The sequence below is a fragment of the Crotalus tigris genome, unplaced genomic scaffold, assembly GCF_016545835.1.
Source record: "Crotalus tigris isolate CLP2741 ecotype Arizona unplaced genomic scaffold, ASM1654583v1 scf7180000017742.2353718, whole genome shotgun sequence".
Taxonomy (NCBI): domain Eukaryota; kingdom Metazoa; phylum Chordata; class Lepidosauria; order Squamata; family Viperidae; genus Crotalus; species Crotalus tigris.
The window spans coordinates 1,740,000-1,746,388 of record NW_024096609.1 but is presented as its reverse complement, the minus strand read 5'-3'; positions in this window follow the sequence as shown (position 1 = coordinate 1,746,388).

Genomic DNA, 6,389 nt, shown 5'->3' with positions numbered 1-6,389 from the left:
TAAACAATCTCCGTATTGTATGGGTTGGCTGAGGTTTCAGAGAAAACAAAAACATTGTGATGGAAATTTTCTCTCTAAATTGTATAGAATATTTTGTTTCCTCTGAGTTGTTTAAAATGTGATCAGACTATAGGACTTCCAGTTTTGTACAGTAGCAACCAGTCGCAGGCTTGCAGATTCTCCGCACTCCTGCAAGCGGCCATTCCATTCGATTTGGGGAAAGCCTTCTAACCCGACAGGAGTAAGGCTGGCTGTATTGCATCAACCAGCCCAAGCTACTTGCAACCAAAGTCCAAAAGCACTAACCAGCACAATGGTGAAACTGGGTGAGGAATTTGATCTTCTCTTTTTTAGTTTACACTTAATTCCCTGGAAAAGATCCCCAAGAAGCAAAATACCTCTAAAAGGGAAGGGGGAGGATTTCCGCCCTACCTTTATACTAATGGGAGCAGCAAATTAATCTTTTTATGGAGGATCAAAATATATGGAAGTGAAATAAATATAAAACTTGAAACTTAAAACTTAAATCTGGATAAATCTAAAATTGTTTTAATGGTTAAGACTCTCGTTTCAAGGATAATTGTTCATTTTGGAAATTGAAAAATGAATAGTTACTGACATCTAGTGGCAGATGAAGACTATGACAGCTATGACTTTAATATAAGACTTGGCAAAATCTGGGAAAAGCTATCTATGTCTGTGACCTTTAAAGCTTTAACAACAAAGAACAGCTGTGACAAAAAAAGACAATAATCTGGGCTGTAGACAAAGAGAATTATAAATTTCAGAACAAAAAGTCTTTTTTGAACTATTTAGATTACAAGTATCTATCTAATTGGGACTCTAAAGCTATTTACAGAGAAAAGAAAGAGGAAAACTCAAATCCTTGGCTAGGGACACGTAGAAAGAACATATCAAGAAAACATAAATACATCACAGGAGGAGATATATGGTATACTGCAACTAATTCAAACAACAATGACTTTAAAGAAATCCAAAACAACTTTGAAAACATAAATCAATCTATTTCCAAGTTAACTCTACAACAAAAAAATTCCCAGAAAACAATAATAGAGAAGGAGCAGATAAAAGAGATAAATGGATATAAAATTGAGAATAGACACTTTAAGATGGAACTTAACAAAACAAGGAAACATGATTTAATCTTCGTGGAAAAAAATCACAAGAATTGGAAAAAAACAATTTATCCATTAAGACTACAAAATAAATCTGAGGATAAGAAAACAGATCAGATAAAATGGACTGTAGAGATGTCAAGAACATTGGAGAGAAAGGAAATGATAAGAGAAGCAGAGAGAAAGAAAAAGAAAAAGATTTTCAACAAACATGGAAAGGCAGAAGTCCCGTACAAAGACACTTCCCCTGATTTATTTTTTATATCTATAGCAACATTTACGAACATACGGAAAAATCTTTTTGATTCAGCAAAATACATTGATTAAGACACTGGGCAAAAGAAAAAGACTAAAGTGGAAACTAAGAAAATAGATGATGGGACTTATCAGAGATAATACTTTAAAAAGAAACATTTGTTTGAATATGGGTAAAGAAATAGAAAAGTTTTGGAATATATATGTCATTCTAAGAGGGATCAATTTTCTAAATATATGCTTTTTTCCCTTTTTTGTTATCTTGATATGATTAATATAAAAAAGTTGAAATGAGTTAGATAAAGGAAATGTTTTAGATATTTAAATGTGATTGAATTTAAGAAAATTATAATGAATAAAAATGTTTTGAATAAGAGTTAAAGGACTAGATGATTAGATGTATTAAATGGAATGTTTAAAGACTAAACATATTTTTAATTATGGTTAAAAAGAATAAGAAATTTAGGAAATAAATACATATTAGCTTAGGAGGGATTTATACTTTAAGTCAGTGATGGCGAACCTTTTAGAAACTGCCCAAACTGCAACCCAAAACCCACTTATGTATTGTCGGGTGCCAGGTGGATGTGGCCCATTGGGTGGGCGTGGCTGAGGTTATGTCAGACTGGGTGTGACTAAAAAGTTCATTCTATATAATTCCAACTTTGTGAGATCTTTTTTTTTTCCTGTGAGAAGTTGAAATTGATTGATTGAATCCCCTTTTTTTGCACATGGCAAAAAAGGTTTTATAAAACCCAGCTGTAGGCCTAGGACTGGGGCGACGGCGCATGTGCCCACAGAGAGGGCTCTGCGTGCCACCTGTGGCCATAGGTTCGCCACCACAGCTTTAAGTAGTATGTTATTTTTATGGTTCTTTACTCTTGCTTTTCTTTCTTTTTTTCTACTGTTTTATCTATTTCTTAAGAAACGTAAAAGTGTGAGATGGTTCATATGGAAAAATAGAATTAAATTCTTAAATGTACTTAATTTTTGAGAAAATCTTAACCAGTAAGAATATCTAGAATTTGGTGAGAGAAATAAATTAAAATAAGGACTGTAATAGGATCTATGATAAGAAAACCAGAATGATTGGATAGAAAAGAAATATTATGTTGATGTGATTATTACTTTTAGGACTATTGGGAAAAAATTATATATTTAATTGTTATTTATCAAAGCAATAAGAATTGTATTAACTCAATGTTTGCAAAAGAGGATACTTTGGGAAAAGAGGAAATCAACTAAAACTATTATGTACATTATGAATTATAGAAATCAATTGTTAGTGATTGTTTTACAAATGTAACCCAGACAACACACTGTTCACCAATTATTAAGTGATTTATATTTTTAAAAAATCAATAAAATATATTACAAAAAAATGTAATCAGACTATAATACTAGGGGAGATTTTAACTGTAAAGTTTCTGTTAAGTATTTGGTTCTTGAAGGCATTAAGCGAGACAAGTGTTGAAACAGCAACAAGTTTATTTAACTCTGAACAGAAAACAGCTCAAATAGATGCTATGCAGCTATTTATATGGTTAGCCTCCAGGCGGCAGCCAATAGGTTTAAAGTAACAGTTTCCCACCCAAAACCTAATTATCAGCCTGGAGATATCAAGTCTCGCTTAAATAACAGCAGCCATTACATAACAACAGAATCTAGGTCAGACATTCAAACAAGTGATTAGACATTAAGCAAGTGATTCAAAACAGTTGTGACCAATATATTACACCCCTTCCCCCTAGATAGTTCAAACCCTTAACTGTTGGATATAATCTTGCAGATACTTAAGTGGCCTTCTTGATCATTCAGAACACCTAAGGGTTGCTGGGGTGTCATGGTCTACCTGCTTGCCTGCCAGGCTGGGTAGATCAGGACTCAGGTTCAGTGGAGTTGGTTTGACTCGAGTCTCTTTGGCTGGCCAGTCCCAGTCGACCCAAACCAAAGTCCACTTGTGCAGCAAAGTCTGCAGAGCTGTCTCTCAGTGCTGTTTGCCTGTCCTGTTCAGCTGAGGCAGTCTGTGTGTCCGGAGGAGGCTCTACTACGGCCATTCCCCCATCTCCTTGAGGCAGTGTCCTGTCGCAGCATGAAAACCCTTCTGTTGGACCGCTGTCATGTGGGCCCTGTGTGTGGCCCTCTTGGGAGTCCTGAGCCGGTGACTGATCCGCCAGCCACCAATGCAGCTGATCAATGTGCCAGCGAATGACTTGCCCATTTTCGAGGACCACCTCGTAGGAAAATGGCCCTGACACCGTTACAACCACTGCTGCCATCCACAAAGCCCCTTGCCCGTAATTCTGGGTCCAAACCCAGTCACCCACTTGCAGACTTCTGGGCGCCTTTGGCTGTGCAGAGTCCGATGCAACTCGGTTGGGGTGGAGCCTTCCAGCTTAGTGATCAAATGTCGGCCCCAACGTAGCTCAGTTGGGCTTCTGCCCGTGGCTGTGTAGGGAGTTGTACGCTGGCAGAATAGAAAGTCTGCCAATCTGTGGTGCCAGTTTCCTGTGACAATCCGTTTTAGGGACTCCTTAGTTGTGTGGACCATGCGTTCCGCTTGGCCGTTTGAGGCCGGGTGAAAGGGAGCCGACGTGGCATGCCTTATGAGATTTGTCCTGAGGAAGGACTGGAATTCTGAAGCAGTAAACTGAGTCCCATTATCTGATACTAAGATGTCTGGAAGCCCATGTGTTACAAAGATTCTGCGCAGTTCCTGGATAGTCCTGGCAGTAGTTATATTGGGAACTGGTGCAACCTCTAATCGTTTCGAATGGCTATTGACCACTATTAAAAACAGCTGTCCCTAAAAGGGCCTGGCAAAGTCAATGTGGATTCTTGACCATGGTGTGTGAGTGTCCTCCCATCAGTGGACAGGGGCTTGCGGCATCTCCGGTCTGGACTGTTGACATGTGATGCAACCATGTACTTGGGCCTTGATAGCCTTATTTAGCCCAGGCCACCAAAGGTAGCTCCTTGCGAGTGCTTTCATCCGGACTATTCCCGGATGGCCCTCCTGCAGAGACTCAAGCATTCTGGGTCTTAAATGAGCTGAGAACTATGACCCTACTTCCACAAAGGATGCACCCTTTATGAGCTGAAAGCTCATTTTTTCGCATGAAAAAGCTCTGAAATTCTGGGCCTGGACATTTGTCTAGCCATCCTGTGTGCACCCAATTCAATACTCAGTATTTTGTCAGCTGCCATCTCAGCAGCTATGTCCTCAGCATGAAGGGGAGATTCCGGCAGATCCTGGATAGCCAGGATGCGTGCAGCTGGAGCTGGATCTGGCTCTACATGTGATAGGGGCAACCTACTAAGGCTGTCTGCATGGCCCATTTCTCTGCCCGGTTTGTGAGCCAGCCTGTAGTTGTAGGCTGACAGAAAAATAGACCACTTCAACATTCAAGGTGACAGAATCTGGGCTTTCATAGTGAACAACCCTAGGAGTGGCTTGTGATCTGTAAAGACCGTGAACTGGTGACCATACAAGTAGTCGTGGAATTTTTTAACTCCAGCCACGATTGCCAAAGCCTCCTTATCAATTTGCGTGTAGTTGCGCTCTGCGGACAACAGGGTCCTAGAATAGTAGGCGATGGGAGACTCTTTCCCATCAGCCGACAAATGGCTCAACACAGCCCCAACCCTATACGGAGATGCATCACATGTGATGCAGACTGGCAGCCTTTCTTTAAAATGCGTGAGGACAGCAGTGATTTGACTGCTTGGAAGCTCTTTTTGTGGATGCTGGTCCACTTCCACTGGGCTTGTCTGTCCAAGAGCCGGTGTAACGGCTCTGCCACAGCAGCCTTGTTTGGAAGGAAGGCATAGTAAAAATTAAGAAGGCCCAAAAAGACCTGAAGCTCTCCCTTGGACTTCAGGCTTGGGGCCTGCTGAATCGTTTTCAGCTTTGAGTCCACTAGATGGATGCTATTGGCATCGATGCAGAACCCCAAGAACTCCATTGACTCAACCCCAATCTAGCACTTTTCTTTCTTTAATCTGAGTCCCGCTGTGCAGAACTGCTGAAAGAGGGCTCTAAGCCATTCAGCCAGGACCTCTGCGGTTTCTCTGGCGATGAGAACATCATCAAAGTATGGGCAGGCCACTGGAATGCGCTTGAGCATTTGCTCCATTACTCCCTGGAAAATCCCTGGGGCTACACTCACCCCAAACTGTAGGCGCTTAACCTTGAAGGCCCCCCAATGGGTGACGATGGTTTGGGCGGCTGCCGTGGCCTTGTCCACTGGCAGATCTTGGTAGCCTGTGCCAAATCTAATTTGGCAAACATGCAGCCACCTTGCAATGATGCCAAAATATGGCTGACAACTGGCATTGGGTATGCGTGCTGCTGAAGTGCCCAGTTAATGGTACACTTGTAGTCAGCGCATATTCGCACTTCCCGGTTGACCTTTAGCAGCGTTACTATGGGGGTCTCCCACTCCCCATTGTCTATGGGTTCAATACCCCCTGACTGATCAGCTTGTCCAGCTCTGCATCGATTTTTTCTTTTAAAGCAAAAGGCACTCAACGAGGCTTGATCCATATTGGCGTTACCATAGGATCAAGCTTAAAGGCTATCGGAGGACCCTTGTATTCCCCTAGGCATGAACTGAAAACATCTGAGAATTCTTGGCAGACTGAAGACAAATCCACCGCTTGTGTCTGATGAATGCCAGTTACTTGAATGCCCAATGCGTCGAACCAATCGAGCCCTATGAGGCTCGTGCGTTGGCTTTCTACCACAACAACATCAAGTGAGCCTGCAAACCCCTTGGAATTCACTAGAAGTGTGGCTTCGCTCTTGACTGCCACTTGGGAGTTTTGGAACTCAGTGAGCATTAAATTAGATGGCCAAAGTTTGGCCCATCTATTGCTGCAGCTGCATATATGCCTAAATGTTCCTATAGAGATGATACACATGGCTGAGCCTGTATCTAGTTCCATCTTACATGGAACTCCCTGAAGCTTGACTTGGAATTGAAGCTTCGGCTTAAG